The sequence below is a fragment of the Anomaloglossus baeobatrachus genome, unplaced genomic scaffold, assembly GCF_048569485.1.
Source record: "Anomaloglossus baeobatrachus isolate aAnoBae1 unplaced genomic scaffold, aAnoBae1.hap1 Scaffold_2405, whole genome shotgun sequence".
Taxonomy (NCBI): domain Eukaryota; kingdom Metazoa; phylum Chordata; class Amphibia; order Anura; family Aromobatidae; genus Anomaloglossus; species Anomaloglossus baeobatrachus.
Window position 1 is genome coordinate 105129 of NW_027442046.1, and position 22874 is coordinate 128002.

A 22874-nucleotide genomic window follows, 5' to 3' on the forward strand; every position below is an offset into this window, starting at 1 on the left:
GGGTGGACGCTGGGAGCAACAACAAGGCTCAACCAGGCTTCGGCTTGGGGGAGCACCGAAGATCCCTGACCCTTGCTGTGGCCTTCTGGCTCGGAGGGACGGGGTTGATTTTTGGGGACCCTCTCCTCACGGTGGGGTCCACACGAATCCTAGCCTTTGCACTGTTTTTGGTGTGACTTCGGTCATGCATTTTTTGTGGTGCTTTGGAAAGCTTCATTAAATCAAAAAATCTGTTCTTATCAGTTTAATATCTGATACGTCCCCTATCTGGGGACCATATATTAAATGGATTTTTAGAACAGGGAGATGGAAAAAGAGCTTGCTCTGTCCACTCCACGCATTGACCTGGTATTGCAGTACCTCCAGGAACGGTGCACCCCTTCTTAACCCAGTTTCCAAAAGCAGAACTCAATTCACCTGATTCATATTAGCCCGGTTTAATGAATTGGAAGAAAGCATACGTCTTCATATGCACCTCAATTTGGCCCATTCACTTTTCACACTTCCTCCTTTTGTTTTTTATCTTTCACACTTTTGACTTTCTTTATTCATCCAAATAGCAAACTCATCACCACTCAACCTGACCAACTCGGCTATGTCCCGTGCTGCAGTTCTCTGTCTTATCTAGATCATTTGCAATTGAATGGAATAGATCCCTTTTGGACAAAGTGGATTCACCTGCTGCTGCAGTGACCACAGGTGTGATAAGATCTAGAATTGGCATCTGGTGCGATCTCTCCGCTTCCACTCCAAAGAAAGTTACCTGTTTATTCCTATCATGCATTGGTTTTTGGGGTTTTCTTTGAGTAATGATGATCTCTTTAGTAGTCTGTTGGCGCCCTCTCCTGGAGGAATAGTTTGCTTGCTCTTGGACATTCTAAAAGAGAGGTCATGATAGACATTGAGCTTCTGAGCTCAATTGGGGACAGTCATGGGTGATGAATGTTTGCAACCTGCTGCAAAGCCTCATACCGCAATATAAGGAACGTCAAATACTAAGAAAGGGCGGCCTATGAAAGAATTACTACTTTCAATAAGTACACTTAAACGGCTAATTGGGAATAGAAAAACTGTAAAAAGCCCTCTGAGAAAGCCCCCCTCTAACCTTTGATAGTAAGTTTTTCTGTAGTCTGCCTGTTGATGTATTTTCCGTTTGAACTGTGCACAACATGAAGAGACGGAACACTGAGAGGAAAACATGGCCCTACCAGGATCGAGGCTATTAGACTGAGTAAGGGTGGGGGGCTATGGTACAACGTGCCCCAGGACTGACGACCCTGGAGTGAGTCTGAGCTTGCTGGCTTGGGACCCCGGCAAGCCTTGGGCTCTGTAGCACACCGTACCTTGCCTTTTCATACTTTTTGAGCATATTACCCTATCCTGGCCTTCTGGGTAGGAAGGGAAATTTTTATAATCCCGGTCGGAGGTCTGGTCAGCTTTGGGCTGAGAAACTAACACCCGGTTGGAGGTCCGGGTCAGCTTCGGCTGAGAAACCAACACCCGGTTGGAGGTCTGGGTCAGCTTCGGCTGAGAAACCAACACCCGGTTGGAGGTCCGGTTAGCCTTGGGCTGAGAAACCAACACCGGTTGACGGTCCGGGCAGTTTCGGCTGCGAAACCAACAACTAGTAGTTCTCTACTCCACTTGGGTAAGATGCCTGGGTGGACGCTGGGAGCAACAACAAGGCTCAACCAGGCTTCGGCTTGGGGGAGCACCGAAGATCCCTGACCCTTGCTGTGGCCTTCTGGCTCGGAGGGACGGGGTTGATTTTTGGGGACCCTCTCCTCACGGTGGGGTCCACACGAATCCTAGCCTTTGCACTGTTTTTGGTGTGACTTCGGTCATGCATTTTTTGTGGTGCTTTGGAAAGCTTCATTAAATCAAAAAATCTGTTCTTATCAGTTTAATATCTGATACGTCCCCTATCTGGGGACCATATATTAAATGGATTTTTAGAACAGGGAGATGGAAAAAGAGCTTGCTCTGTCCACTCCACGCATTGACCTGGTATTGCAGTACCTCCAGGAACGGTGCACCCCTTCTTAACCCAGTTTCCAAAAGCAGAACTCAATTCACCTGATTCATATTAGCCCGGTTTAATGAATTGGAAGAAAGCATACGTCTTCATATGCACCTCAATTTGGCCCATTCACTTTTCACACTTCCTCCTTTTGTTTTTTATCTTTCACACTTTTGACTTTCTTTATTCATCCAAATAGCAAACTCATCACCACTCAACCTGACCAACTCGGCTATGTCCCGTGCTGCAGTTCTCTGTCTTATCTAGATCATTTGCAATTGAATGGAATAGATCCCTTTTGGACAAAGTGGATTCACCTGCTGCTGCAGTGACCACAGGTGTGATAAGATCTAGAATTGGCATCTGGTGCGATCTCTCCGCTTCCACTCCAAAGAAAGTTACCTGTTTATTCCTATCATGCATTGGTTTTTGGGGTTTTCTTTGAGTAATGATGATCTCTTTAGTAGTCTGTTGGCGCCCTCTCCTGGAGGAATAGTTTGCTTGCTCTTGGACATTCTAAAAGAGAGGTCATGATAGACATTGAGCTTCTGAGCTCAATTGGGGACAGTCATGGGTGATGAATGTTTGCAACCTCCAGGCCACCTTAGTACAATGATACAATGCACACTGGAAGGTTGCGCTTGCTAGTACTCTGGGTGGATAGTATATTCATCAAGAGGAAAACATGGCCCTACCAGGATCGAGGCTATTAGACTGAGTAAGGGTGGGGGGCTATGGTACAACGTGCCCCAGGACTGACGACCCTGGAGTGAGTCTGAGCTTGCTGGCTTGGGACCCCGGCAAGCCTTGGGCTCTGTAGCACACCGTACCTTGCCTTTTCATACTTTTTGAGCATATTACCCTATCCTGGCCTTCTGGGTAGGAAGGGAAATTTTTATAATCCCGGTCGGAGGTCTGGTCAGCTTTGGGCTGAGAAACTAACACCCGGTTGGAGGTCCGGGTCAGCTTCGGCTGAGAAACCAACACCCGGTTGGAGGTCTGGGTCAGCTTCGGCTGAGAAACCAACACCCGGTTGGAGGTCCGGTTAGCCTTGGGCTGAGAAACCAACACCGGTTGACGGTCCGGGCAGTTTCGGCTGCGAAACCAACAACTAGTAGTTCTCTACTCCACTTGGGTAAGATGCCTGGGTGGACGCTGGGAGCAACAACAAGGCTCAACCAGGCTTCGGCTTGGGGGAGCACCGAAGATCCCTGACCCTTGCTGTGGCCTTCTGGCTCGGAGGGACGGGGTTGATTTTTGGGGACCCTCTCCTCACGGTGGGGTCCACACGAATCCTAGCCTTTGCACTGTTTTTGGTGTGACTTCGGTCATGCATTTTTTGTGGTGCTTTGGAAAGCTTCATTAAATCAAAAAATCTGTTCTTATCAGTTTAATATCTGATACGTCCCCTATCTGGGGACCATATATTAAATGGATTTTTAGAACAGGGAGATGGAAAAAGAGCTTGCTCTGTCCACTCCACGCATTGACCTGGTATTGCAGTACCTCCAGGAACGGTGCACCCCTTCTTAACCCAGTTTCCAAAAGCAGAACTCAATTCACCTGATTCATATTAGCCCGGTTTAATGAATTGGAAGAAAGCATACGTCTTCATATGCACCTCAATTTGGCCCATTCACTTTTCACACTTCCTCCTTTTGTTTTTTATCTTTCACACTTTTGACTTTCTTTATTCATCCAAATAGCAAACTCATCACCACTCAACCTGACCAACTCGGCTATGTCCCGTGCTGCAGTTCTCTGTCTTATCTAGATCATTTGCAATTGAATGGAATAGATCCCTTTTGGACAAAGTGGATTCACCTGCTGCTGCAGTGACCACAGGTGTGATAAGATCTAGAATTGGCATCTGGTGCGATCTCTCCGCTTCCACTCCAAAGAAAGTTACCTGTTTATTCCTATCATGCATTGGTTTTTGGGGTTTTCTTTGAGTAATGATGATCTCTTTAGTAGTCTGTTGGCGCCCTCTCCTGGAGGAATAGTTTGCTTGCTCTTGGACATTCTAAAAGAGAGGTCATGATAGACATTGAGCTTCTGAGCTCAATTGGGGACAGTCATGGGTGATGAATGTTTGCAACCTCCAGGCCACCTTAGTACAATGATACAATGCACACTGGAAGGTTGCGCTTGCTAGTACTCTGGGTGGATAGTATATTCATCAAGAGGAAAACATGGCCCTACCAGGATCGAGGCTATTAGACTGAGTAAGGGTGGGGGGCTATGGTACAACGTGCCCCAGGACTGACGACCCTGGAGTGAGTCTGAGCTTGCTGGCTTGGGACCCCGGCAAGCCTTGGGCTCTGTAGCACACCGTACCTTGCCTTTTCATACTTTTTGAGCATATTACCCTATCCTGGCCTTCTGGGTAGGAAGGGAAATTTTTATAATCCCGGTCGGAGGTCTGGTCAGCTTTGGGCTGAGAAACTAACACCCGGTTGGAGGTCCGGGTCAGCTTCGGCTGAGAAACCAACACCCGGTTGGAGGTCTGGGTCAGCTTCGGCTGAGAAACCAACACCCGGTTGGAGGTCCGGTTAGCCTTGGGCTGAGAAACCAACACCGGTTGACGGTCCGGGCAGTTTCGGCTGCGAAACCAACAACTAGTAGTTCTCTACTCCACTTGGGTAAGATGCCTGGGTGGACGCTGGGAGCAACAACAAGGCTCAACCAGGCTTCGGCTTGGGGGAGCACCGAAGATCCCTGACCCTTGCTGTGGCCTTCTGGCTCGGAGGGACGGGGTTGATTTTTGGGGACCCTCTCCTCACGGTGGGGTCCACACGAATCCTAGCCTTTGCACTGTTTTTGGTGTGACTTCGGTCATGCATTTTTTGTGGTGCTTTGGAAAGCTTCATTAAATCAAAAAATCTGTTCTTATCAGTTTAATATCTGATACGTCCCCTATCTGGGGACCATATATTAAATGGATTTTTAGAACAGGGAGATGGAAAAAGAGCTTGCTCTGTCCACTCCACGCATTGACCTGGTATTGCAGTACCTCCAGGAACGGTGCACCCCTTCTTAACCCAGTTTCCAAAAGCAGAACTCAATTCACCTGATTCATATTAGCCCGGTTTAATGAATTGGAAGAAAGCATACGTCTTCATATGCACCTCAATTTGGCCCATTCACTTTTCACACTTCCTCCTTTTGTTTTTTATCTTTCACACTTTTGACTTTCTTTATTCATCCAAATAGCAAACTCATCACCACTCAACCTGACCAACTCGGCTATGTCCCGTGCTGCAGTTCTCTGTCTTATCTAGATCATTTGCAATTGAATGGAATAGATCCCTTTTGGACAAAGTGGATTCACCTGCTGCTGCAGTGACCACAGGTGTGATAAGATCTAGAATTGGCATCTGGTGCGATCTCTCCGCTTCCACTCCAAAGAAAGTTACCTGTTTATTCCTATCATGCATTGGTTTTTGGGGTTTTCTTTGAGTAATGATGATCTCTTTAGTAGTCTGTTGGCGCCCTCTCCTGGAGGAATAGTTTGCTTGCTCTTGGACATTCTAAAAGAGAGGTCATGATAGACATTGAGCTTCTGAGCTCAATTGGGGACAGTCATGGGTGATGAATGTTTGCAACCTCCAGGCCACCTTAGTACAATGATACAATGCACACTGGAAGGTTGCGCTTGCTAGTACTCTGGGTGGATAGTATATTCATCAAGAGGAAAACATGGCCCTACCAGGATCGAGGCTATTAGACTGAGTAAGGGTGGGGGGCTATGGTACAACGTGCCCCAGGACTGACGACCCTGGAGTGAGTCTGAGCTTGCTGGCTTGGGACCCCGGCAAGCCTTGGGCTCTGTAGCACACCGTACCTTGCCTTTTCATACTTTTTGAGCATATTACCCTATCCTGGCCTTCTGGGTAGGAAGGGAAATTTTTATAATCCCGGTCGGAGGTCTGGTCAGCTTTGGGCTGAGAAACTAACACCCGGTTGGAGGTCCGGGTCAGCTTCGGCTGAGAAACCAACACCCGGTTGGAGGTCTGGGTCAGCTTCGGCTGAGAAACCAACACCCGGTTGGAGGTCCGGTTAGCCTTGGGCTGAGAAACCAACACCGGTTGACGGTCCGGGCAGTTTCGGCTGCGAAACCAACAACTAGTAGTTCTCTACTCCACTTGGGTAAGATGCCTGGGTGGACGCTGGGAGCAACAACAAGGCTCAACCAGGCTTCGGCTTGGGGGAGCACCGAAGATCCCTGACCCTTGCTGTGGCCTTCTGGCTCGGAGGGACGGGGTTGATTTTTGGGGACCCTCTCCTCACGGTGGGGTCCACACGAATCCTAGCCTTTGCACTGTTTTTGGTGTGACTTCGGTCATGCATTTTTTGTGGTGCTTTGGAAAGCTTCATTAAATCAAAAAATCTGTTCTTATCAGTTTAATATCTGATACGTCCCCTATCTGGGGACCATATATTAAATGGATTTTTAGAACAGGGAGATGGAAAAAGAGCTTGCTCTGTCCACTCCACGCATTGACCTGGTATTGCAGTACCTCCAGGAACGGTGCACCCCTTCTTAACCCAGTTTCCAAAAGCAGAACTCAATTCACCTGATTCATATTAGCCCGGTTTAATGAATTGGAAGAAAGCATACGTCTTCATATGCACCTCAATTTGGCCCATTCACTTTTCACACTTCCTCCTTTTGTTTTTTATCTTTCACACTTTTGACTTTCTTTATTCATCCAAATAGCAAACTCATCACCACTCAACCTGACCAACTCGGCTATGTCCCGTGCTGCAGTTCTAGATCTAGATCATTTGCAATTGAATGGAATAGATCCCTTTTGGACAAAGTGGATTCACCTGCTGCTGCAGTGACCACAGGTGTGATAAGATCTAGAATTGGCATCTGGTGCGATCTCTCCGCTTCCACTCCAAAGAAAGTTACCTGTTTATTCCTATCATGCATTGGTTTTTGGGGTTTTCTTTGAGTAATGATGATCTCTTTAGTAGTCTGTTGGCGCCCTCTCCTGGAGGAATAGTTTGCTTGCTCTTGGACATTCTAAAAGAGAGGTCATGATAGACATTGAGCTTCTGAGCTCAATTGGGGACAGTCATGGGTGATGAATGTTTGCAACCTCCAGGCCACCTTAGTACAATGATACAATGCACACTGGAAGGTTGCGCTTGCTAGTACTCTGGGTGGATAGTATATTCATCAAGAGGAAAACATGGCCCTACCAGGATCGAGGCTATTAGACTGAGTAAGGGTGGGGGGCTATGGTACAACGTGCCCCAGGACTGACGACCCTGGAGTGAGTCTGAGCTTGCTGGCTTGGGACCCCGGCAAGCCTTGGGCTCTGTAGCACACCGTACCTTGCCTTTTCATACTTTTTGAGCATATTACCCTATCCTGGCCTTCTGGGTAGGAAGGGAAATTTTTATAATCCCGGTCGGAGGTCTGGTCAGCTTTGGGCTGAGAAACTAACACCCGGTTGGAGGTCCGGGTCAGCTTCGGCTGAGAAACCAACACCCGGTTGGAGGTCTGGGTCAGCTTCGGCTGAGAAACCAACACCCGGTTGGAGGTCCGGTTAGCCTTGGGCTGAGAAACCAACACCGGTTGACGGTCCGGGCAGTTTCGGCTGCGAAACCAACAACTAGTAGTTCTCTACTCCACTTGGGTAAGATGCCTGGGTGGACGCTGGGAGCAACAACAAGGCTCAACCAGGCTTCGGCTTGGGGGAGCACCGAAGATCCCTGACCCTTGCTGTGGCCTTCTGGCTCGGAGGGACGGGGTTGATTTTTGGGGACCCTCTCCTCACGGTGGGGTCCACACGAATCCTAGCCTTTGCACTGTTTTTGGTGTGACTTCGGTCATGCATTTTTTGTGGTGCTTTGGAAAGCTTCATTAAATCAAAAAATCTGTTCTTATCAGTTTAATATCTGATACGTCCCCTATCTGGGGACCATATATTAAATGGATTTTTAGAACAGGGAGATGGAAAAAGAGCTTGCTCTGTCCACTCCACGCATTGACCTGGTATTGCAGTACCTCCAGGAACGGTGCACCCCTTCTTAACCCAGTTTCCAAAAGCAGAACTCAATTCACCTGATTCATATTAGCCCGGTTTAATGAATTGGAAGAAAGCATACGTCTTCATATGCACCTCAATTTGGCCCATTCACTTTTCACACTTCCTCCTTTTGTTTTTTATCTTTCACACTTTTGACTTTCTTTATTCATCCAAATAGCAAACTCATCACCACTCAACCTGACCAACTCGGCTATGTCCCGTGCTGCAGTTCTCTGTCTTATCTAGATCATTTGCAATTGAATGGAATAGATCCCTTTTGGACAAAGTGGATTCACCTGCTGGCTAAGATCAAGTGTAGTGTTGTTCGAAAAGGTGGTTTAAGCTCCAGGCCACCTTAGTACAATGATACAATGCACACTGGAAGGTTGCGCTTGCTAGTACTCTGGGTGGATAGTATATTCATCTAGTGGAAAACATGGCCCTACCAGGATCGAGGCTATTAGACTGAGTAAGGATGGGGGGCTATGGTACAACGTGCCCCAGGACTGACGACCCTGGAGTGAGTCTGAGCTTGCTGGCTTGGGACCCCGGCAAGCCTTGGGCTCTGTAGCACACCGTACCTTGCCTTTTCATACTTTTTGAGCATATTACCCTATCCCGGCCTTCTGGCTAGGAAGGGAAATTTTTATAATCCCGGTTGGAGGTCTGGTCAGCTTTGGGCTGAGAAACTAACACCCGGTTGGAGGTCCGGGTCAGCTTCGGCTGAGAAACCAACACCCGGTTGGAGGTCTGGGTCAGCTTCGGCTGAGAAACCAACACCCGGTTGGAGGTCCGGTTAGCCTTGGGCTGAGAAACCAACACCGGTTGACGGTCCGGGCAGTTTCGGCTGCGAAACCAACAACTAGTAGCTCTCTACTCCACTTGGGTAAGATGCCTGGGTGGACGCTGGGAGCAACGACAAGGCTCAACCAGGCTTCGGCTTGGGGGAGCACCGAAGATCCCTGACCCTTGCTGTGGCCTTCTGGCTCGGAGGGACGGGGTTGATTTTTGGGGACCCTCTCCTCACGGTGGGGTCCACACGAATCCTAGCCTTTGCACTGTTTTTGGTGTGACTTCGGTCATGCATTTTTTGTGGTGCTTTGGAAAGCTTCATTAAATCAAAAATCTGTTCTTATCAGTTTAATATCTGATACGTCCCCTATCTGGGGACCATATATTAAATGGATTTTTAGAACAGGGAGATGGAAAAAGAGCTTGCTCTGTCCACTCCACGCATTGACCTGGTATTGCAGTACCTCCAGGACCGGTGCACCCCTTCTTAACCCAGTTTCCAAAAGCAGAACTCAATTCACCTGATTCATATTAGCCCGATTTAATGAATTGGAAGAAAGCATACGTCTTCATATGCACCTCAATTTGGCCCATTCACTTTTCACACTTCCTCCTTTTGTTTTTTATCTTTCATACTTTTGACTTTCTTTATTCATCCAAATAGCAAACTCATCACCACTCAACCTGACCAACTCGGCTATGTCCCGTGCTGCAGTTCTCTGTCTTATCTAGATCATTTGCAATTGAATGGAATAGATCCCTTTTGGACAAAGTGGATTCACCTGCTGCTGCAGTGACCACAGGTGTGATAAGATCTAGAATTGGCATCTGGTGCGATCTCTCCGCTTCCACTCCAAAGAAAGTTACCTGTTTATTCCTATCATGCATTGGTTTTTGGGGTTTTCTTTGAGTAATGATGATCTCTTTAGTAGTCTGTTGGCGCCCTCTCCTGGAGGAATAGTTTGCTTGCTCTTGGACATTCTAAAAGAGAGGTCATGATAGACATTGAGCTTCTGAGCTCAATTGGGGACAGTCATGGGTGATGAATGTTTGCAACCTGCTGCAAAGCCTCATACCGCAATATAAGGAACGTCAAATACTAAGAAAGGGCGGCCTATGAAAGAATTACTACTTTCAATAAGTACACTTAAACGGCTAATTGGGAATAGAAAAACTGTAAAAAGCCCTCTGAGAAAGCCCCCCTCTAACCTTTGATAGTAAGCTTTTCTGTAGTCTGCCTGTTGATGTATTTTCCGTTTGAACTGTGCACAACATGAAGAGACGGAACACTGGCGGCTTGTCACAATGCCCCCGCTGACATCACAATAGCGCTGCTGCCTAGAAAACAAGCTGCGCAGCAGAAGTTGTTCTTTGGGTGGGAGGGTGGGCTAGTGTAAGGAGGGGGCAAGCTCTTTTTTTCCCGGGTGGTAGGGGGATGACAGGAGAAGGGATGCGGGTGGTGAGAAGGGTACAGAGGGCAGGGTTTGGGGGCTGGGAAGGAAAGGGAAAAGATTAGGGTTTGGGGATGATGAAAGGGCTTTCTACGGGTAAGGATGGCAAAGGGTGGCAGTGACGGAAAGTCAGGCAACCTGTCCTGTCCGTCTTTTTGTATCGTGAATTGGAAAGACTGCAAGGGGGAGGGGAGTTGCTTGCGCCCTAAAGGAGGAGTTATTCAGATTCATTGCAGTGGGGGGCGGCGGCTGCAAAACGCACCATTCTTCTTGTTTTTGCTCTGCAAAGCAGCCTTTTCAAGGGTTGGCTTGGGTGACAAAATGTCTTCTGTAGGCGTGGGTTTGTCTCCCTCTCGCTCTCTCTCCCTAAGATGTGTCCGGCATAGGCCAGGGTGCCACTCGAGGCCCAAACCAATTCTGGTTATCGCTTCTCGGCCTTTTGGCTAAGATCAAGTGTAGTATCTGTTCTTATCAGTCCCGGTTGGAGGTCCGGTTAGCCTTGGGCTGAGAAACCAACACCGGTTGACGGTCCGGGCAGTTTCGGCTGCGAAACCAACAACTAGTATCTCTCTACTCCACTTGGGTAAGATGCCTGGGTGGACGCTGGGAGCAACGACAAAGCTCAACCAGGCTTCGGCTTGGGGGAGCACCGAAGATCCCTGACCCTTGCTGTGGCCTTCTGGCTCGGAGGGACGGGGTTGATTTTTGGGGACCCTCTCCTCACGGTGGGGTCCACACGAATCCTAGCCTTTGCACTGTTTTTGGTGTGACTTCGGTCATGCATTTTTTGTGGTGCTTTGGAAAGCTTCATTAAATCAAAAATCTGTTCTTATCAGTTTAATATCTGATACGTCCCCTATCTGGGGACCATATATTAAATGGATTTTTAGAACAGGGAGATGGAAAAAGAGCTTGCTCTGTCCACTCCACGCATTGACCTGGTATTGCAGTACCTCCAGGACCGGTGCACCCCTTCTTAACCCAGTTTCCAAAAGCAGAACTCAATTCACCTGATTCATATTAGCCCGATTTAATGAATTGGAAGAAAGCATACGTCTTCATATGCACCTCAATTTGGCCCATTCACTTTTCACACTTCCTCCTTTTGTTTTTTATCTTTCACACTTTTGACTTTCTTTATTCATCCAAATAGCAAACTCATCACCACTCAACCTGACCAACTCGGCTATGTCCCGTGCTGCAGTTCTCTGTCTTATCTAGATCATTTGCAATTGAATGGAATAGATCCCTTTTGGACAAAGTGGATTCACCTGCTGCTGCAGTGACCACAGGTGTGATAAGATCTAGAATTGGCATCTGGTGCGATCTCTCCGCTTCCACTCCAAAGAAAGTTACCTGTTTATTCCTATCATGCATTGGTTTTTGGGGTTTTCTTTGAGTAATGATGATCTCTTTAGTAGTCTGTTGGCGCCCTCTCCTGGAGGAATAGTTTGCTTGCTCTTGGACATTCTAAAAGAGAGGTCATGATAGACATTGAGCTTCTGAGCTCAATTGGGGACAGTCATGGGTGATGAATGTTTGCAACCTGCTGCAAAGCCTCATACCGCAATATAAGGAACGTCAAATACTAAGAAAGGGCGGCCTATGAAAGAATTACTACTTTCAATAAGTACACTTAAACGGCTAATTGGGAATAGAAAAACTGTAAAAAGCCCTCTGAGAAAGCCCCCCTCTAACCTTTGATAGTAAGCTTTTCTGTAGTCTGCCTGTTGATGTATTTTCCGTTTGAACTGTGCACAACATGAAGAGACGGAACACTGGCGGCTTGTCACAATGCCCCCGCTGACATCACAATAGCGCTGCTGCCTAGAAAACAAGCTGCGCAGCAGAAGTTGTTCTTTGGGTGGGAGGGTGGGCTAGTGTAAGGAGGGGGCAAGCTCTTTTTTTCCCGGGTGGTAGGGGGATGACAGGAGAAGGGATGCGGGTGGTGAGAAGGGAACAGAGGGCAGGGTTTGGGGGCTGGGAAGGAAAGGGAAAAGATTAGGGTTTGGGGATGATGAAAGGGCTTTCTACGGGTAAGGATGGCAAAGGGTGGCAGTGACGGAAAGTCAGGCAACCTGTCCTGTCCGTCTTTTTGTATCGTGAATTGGAAAGACTGCAAGGGGGAGGGGAGTTGCTTGCGCCCTAAAGGAGGAGTTATTCAGATTCATTGCAGTGGGGGGCGGCGGCTGCAAAACGCACCATTCTTCTTGTTTTTGCTCTGCAAAGCAGCCTTTTCAAGGGTTGGCTTGGGTGACAAAATGTCTTCTGTAGGCGTGGGTTTGTCTCCCTCTCGCTCTCTCTCCCTAAGATGTGTCCGGCATAGGCCAGGGTGCCACTCGAGGCCCAAACCAATTCTGGTTATCGCTTCTCGGCCTTTTGGCTAAGATCAAGTGTAGTATCTGTTCTTATCAGAACAAACTGAGCTAGCTACACTTGACGAGATACGATCAGGGAGACAAGCTCCGAAGCCCAGCCGAGACCGAAAGAAGGAGATCGGACGGAAGAAGAGCTTGGCAGAAAGAAGCAAGAAGACGAAGGCTCGGAGAAGACTTGGGGAGACCAGAGGAACTTCGAGGAGGAACACAGCGGGAGAAGACACCCGGAGAAGAATCCAAGATCCAGCTCCGGGAACTCAAGCAGGAACCAGCCATGGCAAGCAAGCCAGAGAAGGCAGCCAAGAAGGCTCAGGACCCAGGGACCTCCAGGAAGGCTCATCCAGAGGCTTCTTCGGCCCAAGAGGCCCCTACCTCCGACGCCAGCCAGCCGGAGGGAGCCCGGACGCCGCCTGAAAAGGCTCCAACCCTGGAGCCTTGGATGCGGCAGACGGTCGCCCTGAAGCTGAAGGCGGTGGATGGTAGGTTGCCGGACATGTCCAGCGACGTGTTCTGCAAGAAGATGATTCTGGATCAGGGCTTCTCCAGGGCGGAAACCCTGAGTGTCCAGACCTTCATGACTGGCATTTTTCTGGTAACCTTTGCCACGGGGAATGCCTGCAGGAGATACTGGGAGGCGATGAACGCAGCGATGCCGGACTCCCCTTTTCATTCTTTTTTAGGATCCTGTCCTATACAGAGGGATGAGAAGAGGATCACGGTCTCCATGCGGAACCCGCACACCCCAGGAAGAGACATCTCCACGTTCCTGGGACGTCTCTGCACAGTGGTGAGGGAGCCATCCCACATCCTTAACGGCAACGGATTCTGGACGGGTAAGTGGTCAGTAACCGTTCGACTCTACAGGGAACCAGCATCCGAGGATGGTCTCCAGCACCTGCCCCCGACATTCTCTCTGGGAAACTCCTTTGGTCTCATCTACTACCCGGACATGCCACACAACTGCAGGAAATGTGGCGGGAAAGGGCATTCGATGAAGACCTGCAAGGAGGACGCCTGCAGGGTTTGCCGGGTGACAGGACACAGCTCCAAGGACTGCCCAAAGAAGAAGACTTGCAACCTATGTGGACAGGCGGACCACCTCTACAAGGACTGCCCACAGCGGGAGAAATCCTGGGCAAGGGTTGCCGCGGCGACCCAGTATCGGGTAGTCACAGCTTCGTCGACCAAGGCAGCTACGACCAAGGCCACAGAGGCCAAGGACAAGGCGGCCAAGAACCCAGCGACCGTGGCTCCAGCCGATGCCCCAGCAGCCACGGAGTCCAGGGAAAAGAAGGGTAAGAAAACTGTTGCCCCCTCCCTGGTCCCCCCCCCTGTCACCCCTGTCCAAACCCCTCCCCCCCCGGCCAACCCTACTGAGGATTCCACTACCTCCACCTCATTTCCCTACTCCTCAGTTGGTCTCCTCACCCCCCCCCCAAAGCCCACTCTCCCTCCCCAGACCATGAGAGCAGAGGGCCTCAGCACTCTTGCACTTTTCACCGAGGAGGATTTTCCAGCTCTTGTCTCCTCAGGTACAGGCCAAAGGAAAAGGAAGGTGGAAGATAGTCCTGTCGCAGAACCTTCCAAGCTGTTCATTGTGGACCTTAACCCACCCCAGGAAGAGGAGGATGGCCTCCTCCCAGAACCGGACGTGTTGGAGCAGATGGTGGAGTCCCTTGTGGCCGAAGAAGAAATGGAGGAGTCGGAAGCCACTGAGGCACCATCCCTGCTTGATCAGCTAGCAGAAGAGGGTCTGCTGGAGATACCCTTACCAGCAGGTGCCAAAGAGGAAGAACCGCCCGACCGGAGTGGTAACTAAGGCACACCGCCTGCTCTAACTTTCTCTTTCCTCCAATGACTGCTAACATTAACATCTTTTCCATTAATGTTAGGAGCATCAGAGACAAGTTCCGACGTCAGACAATTTTTGCGTTCCTTAACACTCAGTCTAGTGATGTATTTTTCCTGCAGGAATGCTCCCTTCCCTCCTCTAGGTCCTTCAACCATCTGGCCAGGGAGTGGACCCATGGCCCATCCTACTGGTCTGGCGGGGGCGACTGTAGGTCCGCGGGGGTCGCCGTGCTGATCAGGGGAAGCGCCTTCACATTGGACTCTGTTCAGGAAATCGTCTGCGGCAGGTTACTGCTCGTGGATGGCACCTGGGCGGGAGAACCTGTCAGGTTCATCAATGTGTATGCTTCTCCTGTGAAGAGCGATCGACTGGAGCTCCTCCAAGCCCTGCGCCCTCAGCTCGCTACCGCCAGGACGGTAGTGATGGCCGGGGATTTCAACTGCCCGATTGAGGAGGATGGACGCAGTTCTGGAACGGCTGCCAAGTTGGACGTCACATCCAAACTGCTCATTGAGATGGTGACCGAAGCCTCTCTTGTGGACGTTGTTGGCTCCATCGGACACGGATCCGTGAACTATTCATGGTGCCGATCCGATGGCTCGCTGCGTTCCAGGATTGACTTTGTGTTTACCTCTCGGGCGGTTGGGCGGAGTGGGCACTCGATGGTCCCCTGCTTCTTCTCTGACCACAGAGCCATTCACTTTCAAGGTGTGCTGGGCCATGGCTTCCCCATTGGCCCGGGCTCCTGGAAGCTGAACTGCTCTCTGCTGGAAAAGGGTGAGATTCTGGAGGAGCTTAGAGCTGCCTACTCCACGTGGCGGGCCTACAAGGCGGGCTTCCAGTCTGTTTCTGACTGGTGGGAATACGTTAAACTCGAGTTCCGTTTCTTCTTTCAGGCAAAGAGTCAACAACAGGCGTGTCTGAAGAGGAGGGACTTCAGGAGACTCCAGCGTGAGCTGCGTTCCCTGCAGGACCTTCTTCGATGCGGCTGGGACGTGAGAGAGGAGCTGGAGGAGACTAAGAGGAGCCTGAAAAGGCACTTCGAGGAGGAGTCCGAGCGAATTGTCTTCCGTTCCAAAGTGGAGAACCTGGAGAAGGGTGAGAAATGTAACTCGTTCTTTTTCAGGAAACTCCACGCCGGTCACACGCCCATGAATGAACTACGAGACGAGAGTGGAAACATGCGACGCGGGAAAGAGAACGTGATGAAGGTCGTCAGCGACTTCTACAGCGAACTCTACGCCCGCAAGACTACTGACCCCGAGGCCGCCGATAAGTTCCTGTCAGGTATCACTAACCATCTTGACCCTGCAGACGCGGCGGCCATGGATGTTCCTCTGACGGTGGACGAGCTGCTCTCGGCTGCCAAATCCTTTAGTTCTGGCAGGACACCGGGCAGTGACGGCCTCCCAGCAGAGCTCTATGTAGCGCTGGGAGACCTAATCTGTCCGGACCTGTTAGGGCTGTATGAGGAGATGGTGGTGGAGGGCAGAATGCCTCCATCTCTGAGGGAAGGAATGGTCACGATCCTGTACAAGCGTAAAGGAGAGAGGTGCGACCTGAAGAATTGGCGTCCCATCACCCTTCTGAACGTCGACTACAAGATCCTGGCCAAGACGATGGCAACGAGATTGAAGACTGTTATCGGACGGATCATCCACCCGGACCAGACCTGCGGCATCCCCGGACGTCGCATCGCAGACAGCCTGGCTCTCATGCGGGACACGGTCGAGTACATCAAAGCCCGCCGGGTGCACGCAGCCCTGATCTCGTTGGATCAGGAAAAGGCCTTCGACCGTGTTTCCCATGAGTTCCTGGGCAAAGCTCTGCACAGGTTAGGTTTGGGTAACATGTTTTGCTTGTATGTCCAACTAATGTATTTTGATATTCACAGCTCGGTGTTGGTGAACGGCTGGAAGACTGACCCCTTCCCGGTCCTCTCAGGGGTCAGACAAGGCTGTCCTCTGTCACCTCTTCTTTTTGTTTGTGTTATAGAACTCTTTGCAGAGGCTATCCGGCGGAATGGAGAGATCAGAGGGATCACCGCACCAGGACCAGAACGCTTCGAGGTCAAGTGCTCGCTCTACATGGACGACGTGACCGTCTTCTGCGCGGACCGGCGCTCAGTCGACACCCTCGTCCAGACCTGTGAGACCTTTGGACGGGCTTCGGGAGCCAAAGTCAACTGCGGGAAGTCGGAAGCCATGCTCTTCGGGGACTGGCAGCCGGCCTCTTCCGCCCCCTTCCCTTTCAGCATCCAGCCGGATTTCATCAAGGTTCTTGGAGTCTGGTTCGGGAAGGAAGGAGCAGCCCTCAAGTCCTGGGAGGAACGCTTGACCAAGATCACCCAACGGATCGGTCTGTGGAGCCTCAGACGCCTCACCTGTGAGGGCAAAGCACTGGTCCTGCGTAACGAGGTACTGCCCGTGCTGCAGTACACGGCCCAGGCCTGGCCCCCCCTTGCCACCGTGTGCAGGGCCATTACCAGGACGGTGTTTCGTTTTGTCTGGGGATCCAAGATGGACAGAGTAAAGCGGAGCATCATGTACAAGGATCCTCGCAAGGGTGGGAAGGGCGTACCCGATATCCCCACCCTCCTGCGATCCTCCTTCGTATGTGACTGCGTTCGCCGAACTCTGCGAGTCAAGAGAGGTTCCGCGGGTGGGTCCATGTCTCGCTTCTTCCTGCTCCCCCTTTGGAGACGGTTAGGCTGGGACAAGTGGGACAGCTCCTTCCCCTACAACTGGACGGCGCCATGGTTCTACGGAGACGTGGTTCGGTTTGTGAGGGAACACCAACTGGAGGGACTCAAGCCTGATTTGTGGAAGCCAAAGACTATCCACAAACTCATCAGAGCCAAGGACGAAATGGAGAACATTCCAGGACTTCATCACGACACACTGGAGACTGTTTGGACAAACGTGTCATCGGCTGGATTGACCAACGGGCACAAGGACTTGTCATGGATGGCGATACAGGGCGGACTGCCCGTCCGGTCATTCATGCACGCCCGGACCCTGTGCAAAACCCGGTACTGCCCAAGGTGCCCCTTCGTGGAGGAAACATCGCTGCACGCCTTTTGGGACTGCCGTTTCGCACAGCGCCTGTTGGTTGCCCTGGAGGATGACCTGAGGAACTCCGTCCCCAGAGGGAGCCTATCGTACCATTCCGTACTTTATGGACTCTTCCCTGGGACTCACACCGTTGGAGCCATCCAGGAGGCTTGGCGCCTTATGAACTGCTTTAAGGATGCTATTTGGGTCGCCAGGAACCGGCTCATCTTGAAGAGGGAGAGGATGTCTATCCAGGATTGCCGCAGGCTGATCCACAGCCTGCTCAGAGACTATTCCATCATGGACAGTCCGGACGACAGCGCCGAGGAGGAGGTTTAGACCTCTTCCATGCCCCCTCCCTCCTTTTCCCGTTATGTGCGTCTTTCAATAAAGCTTCGGGCCTGTGATTTCCCCACCCTATCCCCCTTTTCCCCTACCCCCATCCCCCAATCGCCGGTTCGTCGTTATTTATTGTCTAACTTTTTCTTTCAGCTTGAGTGTTATGGATAAGCATAGGAGTGTGATGTATAGTTTAGTGCGTCGTACTCTATGGCTATGTAAGAAGGATTGTATAGTTCTGTGTGTACGGGGCTGCGGCACTGTACACGGTTTGTTACCTTTTTGTGAGTAGTGCATGATAATAAAGATGCTGTTAAATCAAAAAATCTGTTCTTATCAGTTTAATATCTGATACGTCCCCTATCTGGGGACCATATATTAAATGGATTTTTAGAACAGGGAGATGGAAAAAGAGCTTGCTCTGTCCACTCCACGCATTGACCTGGTATTGCAGTACCTCCAGGACCGGTGCACCCCTTCTTAACCCAGTTTCCAAAAGCAGAACTCAATTCACCTGATTCATATTAGCCCGATTTAATGAATTGGAAGAAAGCATACGTCTTCATATGCACCTCAATTTGGCCCATTCACTTTTCACACTTCCTCCTTTTGTTTTTTATCTTTCACACTTTTGACTTTCTTTATTCATCCAAATAGCAAACTCATCACCACTCAACCTGACCAACTCGGCTATGTCCCGTGCTGCAGTTCTCTGTCTTATCTAGATCATTTGCAATTGAATGGAATAGATCCCTTTTGGACAAAGTGGATTCACCTGCTGCTGCAGTGACCACAGGTGTGATAAGATCTAGAATTGGCATCTGGTGCGATCTCTCCGCTTCCACTCCAAAGAAAGTTACCTGTTTATTCCTATCATGCATTGGTTTTTGGGGTTTTCTTTGAGTAATGATGATCTCTTTAGTAGTCTGTTGGCGCCCTCTCCTGGAGGAATAGTTTGCTTGCTCTTGGACATTCTAAAAGAGAGGTCATGATAGACATTGAGCTTCTGAGCTCAATTGGGGACAGTCATGGGTGATGAATGTTTGCAACCTGCTGCAAAGCCTCATACCGCAATATAAGGAACGTCAAATACTAAGAAAGGGCGGCCTATGAAAGAATTACTACTTTCAATAAGTACACTTAAACGGCTAATTGGGAATAGAAAAACTGTAAAAAGCCCTCTGAGAAAGCCCCCCTCTAACCTTTGATAGTAAGCTTTTCTGTAGTCTGCCTGTTGATGTATTTTCCGTTTGAACTGTGCACAACATGAAGAGACGGAACACTGGCGGCTTGTCACAATGCCCCCGCTGACATCACAATAGCGCTGCTGCCTAGAAAACAAGCTGCGCAGCAGAAGTTGTTCTTTGGGTGGGAGGGTGGGCTAGTGTAAGGAGGGGGCAAGCTCTTTTTTTCCTGGGTGGTAGGGGGATGACAGGAGAAGGGATGCGGGTGGTGAGAAGGGTACAGAGGGCAGGGTTTGGGGGCTGGGAAGGAAAGGGAAAAGATTAGGGTTTGGGGATGATGAAAGGGCTTTCTACGGGTAAGGATGGCAAAGGGTGGCAGTGACGGAAAGTCAGGCAACCTGTCCTGTCCGTCTTTTTGTATCGTGAATTGGAAAGACTGCAAGGGGGAGGGGAGTTGCTTGCGCCCTAAAGGAGGAGTTATTCAGATTCATTGCAGTGGGGGGCGGCGGCTGCAAAACGCACCATTCTTCTTGTTTTTGCTCTGCAAAGCAGCCTTTTCAAGGGTTGGCTTGGGTGACAAAATGTCTTCTGTAGGCGTGGGTTTGTCTCCCTCTCGCTCTCTCTCCCTAAGATGTGTCCGGCATAGGCCAGGGTGCCACTCGAGGCCCAAACCAATTCTGGTTATCGCTTCTCGGCCTTTTGGCTAAGATCAAGTGTAGTATCGTTCGAAAAGGTGGTTTAAGGCTCCGGCCACCTTAGTACAATGATGCAATGCACACTGGAAGGTTGCGCTTGTTAGTACTTTGGGAGGATAGTATATCCATCTAGAGGAAACCATGGCCCTACCAGGATCGAGGCTATTAGACTGAGTAAGTGTGGGGGTTATGGTGCAATGTGCCCCAGGAATGGACACCCTGGAGGGAGTCTGAACTTGCTAGGTTGGGACCCTGGTAAGCCTCAGACTCTGTCGCACGCCGCGCCTTGCCTATTCATACTTTCCAAGCATATTGCCCTATCCCGGCCTTCTGGCTAAGAAGGGAAATTTTTATAATCCCGGTCGGAGGTCCGGTCAGCTTTGGGCTGAGAAACCAACACCCGGTTGGAGGTCCGGGTCAGCTTTGGCTGAGAAACCAACACCCGGTTGGAGGTCCGGTTAGCCTTGGGCTGAGAAACCAACACCCGGTTGGAGGTCCGGTCAGCCTTGGGCTGAGAAACCAACACCCGGTTGGAGGTCCGGTCAGCCTTGGGCTGAGAAACCAACACCGGTTGACGGTCCGGGCAGTCTCGGCTGCGAAACCAACGACTAGTAGCTCCCTACTCCACTTGGGTAAGATGCCTCGGTGGACGCTGGGAGCAACAACAAGGCTCAACCAGGCTTCGGCTTGGGGGAGCACCGAAGATCCCTGACCCTCGCTGTGGCCTTCTGGCTCGGAGGGACGGGGTTGATTTTTGGGGATCCTCTTCTCACGGAGGGGTCCACACGAATCCTAGCCTTTGCACTGTTTTTGGTGTGACTTCGGTCATGCATTTTTGCGGTGCTTTGGAAAGCTTCATTAAATCAAATCTGTTCTTATCAGTTTAATATCTGATACGTCCCCTATCTGGGGACCATATATTAAATGGATTTTTAGAACAGGGAGATGGAAAAAGAGCTTGCTCTGTCCACTCCACGCATTGACCTGGTATTGCAGTACCTCCAGGACCGGTGCACCCCTTCTTAACCCAGTTTCCAAAAGCAGAACTCAATTCACCTGATTCATATTAGCCCGATTTAATGAATTGGAAGAAAGCATACGTCTTCATATGCACCTCAATTTGGCCCATTCACTTTTCACACTTCCTCCTTTTGTTTTTTGTCTTTCACACTTTTGACTTTCTTTATTCATCCAAATAGCAAACTCATCACCACTCAACCTGACCAACTCGGCTATGTCCTGTGCTGCAGTTCTCTGTCTTATCTAGATCATTTGCAATTGAATGGAATAGATCCCTTTTGGACAAAGTGGATTCACCTGCTGCTGCAGTGACCACAGGTGTGATAAGATCTAGAATTGGCATCTGGTGCGATCTCTCCGCTTCCACTCCAAAGAAAGTTACCTGTTTATTCCTATCATGCATTGGTTTTTGGGGTTTTCTTTGAGTAATGATGATCTCTTTAGTAGTCTGTTGGCGCCCTCTCCTGGAGGAATAGTTTGCTTGCTCTTGGACATTCTAAAAGAGAGGTCATGATAGACATTGAGCTTCTGAGCTCAATTGGGGACAGTCATGGGTGATGAATGTTTGCAACCTGCTGCAAAGCCTCATACCGCAATATAAGGAATGTCAAATACTAAGAAAGGGCGGCCTATGAAAGAATTACTACTTTCAATAAGTACACTTAAACGGCTAATTGGGAATAGAAAAACTGTAAAAAGCCCTCTGAGAAAGCCCCCCTCTAACCTTTGATAGTAAGCTTTTCTGTAGTCTGCCTGTTGATGTATTTTCCGTTTGAACTGTGCACAACATGAAGAGACGGAACACTGGCGGCTTGTCACAATGCCCCCGCTGACATCACAATAGCGCTGCTGCCTAGAAAACAAGCTGCGCAGCAGAAGTTGTTCTTTGGGTGGGAGGGTGGGCTAGTGTAAGGAGGGGGCAAGCTCTTTTTTTCCCGGGTGGTAGGGGGATGACAGGAGAAGGGATGCGGGTGGTGAGAAGGGTACAGAGGGCAGGGTTTGGGGGCTGGGAAGGAAAGGGAAAAGATTAGGGTTTGGGGATGATGAAAGGGCTTTCTACGGGTAAGGATGGCAAAGGGTGGCAGTGACGGAAAGTCAGGCAACCTGTCCTGTCCGTCTTTTTGTATCGTGAATTGGAAAGACTGCAAGGGGGAGGGGAGTTGCTTGCGCCCTAAAGGAGGAGTTATTCAGATTCATTGCAGTGGGGGGCGGCGGCTGCAAAACGCACCATTCTTCTTGTTTTTGCTCTGCAAAGCAGCCTTTTCAAGGGTTGGCTTGGGTGACAAAATGTCTTCTGTAGGCGTGGGTTTGTCTCCCTCTCGCTCTCTCTCCCTAAGATGTGTCCGGCATAGGCCAGGGTGCCACTCGAGGCCCAAACCAATTCTGGTTATCGCTTCTCGGCCTTTTGGCTAAGATCAAGTGTAGTATCTGTTCTTATCAGTTTAATATCTGATACGTCCCCTATCTGGGGACCATATATTAAATGGATTTTTAGAACAGGGAGATGGAAAAAGAGCTTGCTCTGTCCACTCCACGCATTGACCTGGTATTGCAGTACCTCCAGGACCGGTGCACCCCTTCTTAACCCAGTTTCCAAAAGCAGAACTCAATTCACCTGATTCATATTAGCCCGATTTAATGAATTGGAAGAAAGCATACGTCTTCATATGCACCTCAATTTGGCCCATTCACTTTTCACACTTCCTCCTTTTGTTTTTTATCTTTCACACTTTTGACTTTCTTTATTCATCCAAATAGCAAACTCATCACCACTCAACCTGACCAACTCGGCTATGTCCCGTGCTGCAGTTCTCTGTCTTATCTAGATCATTTGCAATTGAATGGAATAGATCCCTTTTGGACAAAGTGGATTCACCTGCTGCTGCAGTGACCACAGGTGTGATAAGATCTAGAATTGGCATCTGGTGCGATCTCTCCGCTTCCACTCCAAAGAAAGTTACCTGTTTATTCCTATCATGCATTGGTTTTTGGGGTTTTCTTTGAGTAATGATGATCTCTTTAGTAGTCTGTTGGCGCCCTCTCCTG

General features: G+C 49.8%; 10 non-coding genes and 4 pseudogenes across 10 annotated transcripts; all 14 read left to right on the forward strand.

The window, feature by feature from the left end:
- Positions 1–188: 188 nt before the first annotated feature.
- LOC142262018 (U2 spliceosomal RNA) lies at positions 189–382 on the forward strand. The gene has a single exon (XR_012729485.1). It is a non-coding gene; the product is annotated as a U2 spliceosomal RNA (small nuclear RNA).
- A 1465-nt stretch (positions 383–1847) lies between these two features.
- Positions 1848–2041, forward strand: LOC142262019 (U2 spliceosomal RNA). Its single transcript, XR_012729486.1, has one exon. It is a non-coding gene; the product is annotated as a U2 spliceosomal RNA (small nuclear RNA).
- Positions 2042–3354: 1313 nt separating this feature from the next.
- LOC142262020 (U2 spliceosomal RNA) lies at positions 3355–3548 on the forward strand. Its single transcript, XR_012729487.1, has one exon. It is a non-coding gene; the product is annotated as a U2 spliceosomal RNA (small nuclear RNA).
- A 1313-nt stretch (positions 3549–4861) lies between these two features.
- Positions 4862–5055, forward strand: LOC142262022 (U2 spliceosomal RNA). Its single transcript, XR_012729489.1, has one exon. It is a non-coding gene; the product is annotated as a U2 spliceosomal RNA (small nuclear RNA).
- Positions 5056–6368: 1313 nt separating this feature from the next.
- LOC142262023 (U2 spliceosomal RNA) lies at positions 6369–6562 on the forward strand. The gene has a single exon (XR_012729490.1). It is a non-coding gene; the product is annotated as a U2 spliceosomal RNA (small nuclear RNA).
- Positions 6563–7870: 1308 nt separating this feature from the next.
- LOC142262024 (U2 spliceosomal RNA) lies at positions 7871–8064 on the forward strand. Its single transcript, XR_012729491.1, has one exon. It is a non-coding gene; the product is annotated as a U2 spliceosomal RNA (small nuclear RNA).
- A 1085-nt stretch (positions 8065–9149) lies between these two features.
- On the forward strand, positions 9150–9342 carry LOC142262002 (U2 spliceosomal RNA). Its single transcript, XR_012729477.1, has one exon. It is a non-coding gene; the product is annotated as a U2 spliceosomal RNA (small nuclear RNA).
- A 1388-nt stretch (positions 9343–10730) lies between these two features.
- Positions 10731–10864, forward strand: LOC142261950 (U2 spliceosomal RNA; annotated as a pseudogene).
- Positions 10865–11089: 225 nt separating this feature from the next.
- LOC142262004 (U2 spliceosomal RNA) lies at positions 11090–11282 on the forward strand. The gene has a single exon (XR_012729478.1). It is a non-coding gene; the product is annotated as a U2 spliceosomal RNA (small nuclear RNA).
- A 1388-nt stretch (positions 11283–12670) lies between these two features.
- LOC142261957 (U2 spliceosomal RNA) lies at positions 12671–12774 on the forward strand (annotated as a pseudogene).
- Positions 12775–18203: 5429 nt separating this feature from the next.
- Positions 18204–18408, forward strand: LOC142261998 (U2 spliceosomal RNA; annotated as a pseudogene).
- A 1388-nt stretch (positions 18409–19796) lies between these two features.
- Positions 19797–19938, forward strand: LOC142261974 (U2 spliceosomal RNA; annotated as a pseudogene).
- Positions 19939–20635: 697 nt separating this feature from the next.
- On the forward strand, positions 20636–20829 carry LOC142261929 (U2 spliceosomal RNA). The gene has a single exon (XR_012729444.1). It is a non-coding gene; the product is annotated as a U2 spliceosomal RNA (small nuclear RNA).
- A 1388-nt stretch (positions 20830–22217) lies between these two features.
- Positions 22218–22408, forward strand: LOC142261967 (U2 spliceosomal RNA). The gene has a single exon (XR_012729460.1). It is a non-coding gene; the product is annotated as a U2 spliceosomal RNA (small nuclear RNA).
- The last annotated feature ends 466 nt before the right edge of the window (positions 22409–22874 follow it).